Here is a 490-nt window from a genome sequence, read left to right on the forward strand (position 1 = left end):
GAAGTAGCTTTCGGTTAACAAACCGCCTTTGAGTAAGCACACGTACGGGGGGGGGGGGAGTGGGGGAGGTAATCGAGTGGGTCTGATAAAGCAATAATGTATGGTAGTTACACTTATAGCATATACTGTGGATGATGCAAGCAGCTGGTCTTCTGATTGTTTAATTTTAGGCCGTGTTTCACGTAAAGTCAGGGCCACTTTAACATATATATATAAAAAAAAGAATATATTTACAAACCATAAACAGGACTTTTCTCCTTCTCACATTAATCACAAGTAGTCTCAACATATTAAATATGTTGGTTTAATCCTACATTGGGAATGTTCTGAGCATCAGTTAAGGGTACCTCAATTAAGTGCAACCTTTATTTATGTCCTGACGGAAGCGAGGACAGCAGTAAAGTAACTACATTTTTGAAATAATTCACATGCCAGTATTTTTATTTATTTCAAAAAAGGACAAATTCCCTGAATAAATCAAAAGCAACTC

This window comes from Limanda limanda, chromosome 18, assembly GCF_963576545.1.
Source record: "Limanda limanda chromosome 18, fLimLim1.1, whole genome shotgun sequence".
In the NCBI taxonomy this organism is placed as follows: domain Eukaryota; kingdom Metazoa; phylum Chordata; class Actinopteri; order Pleuronectiformes; family Pleuronectidae; genus Limanda; species Limanda limanda.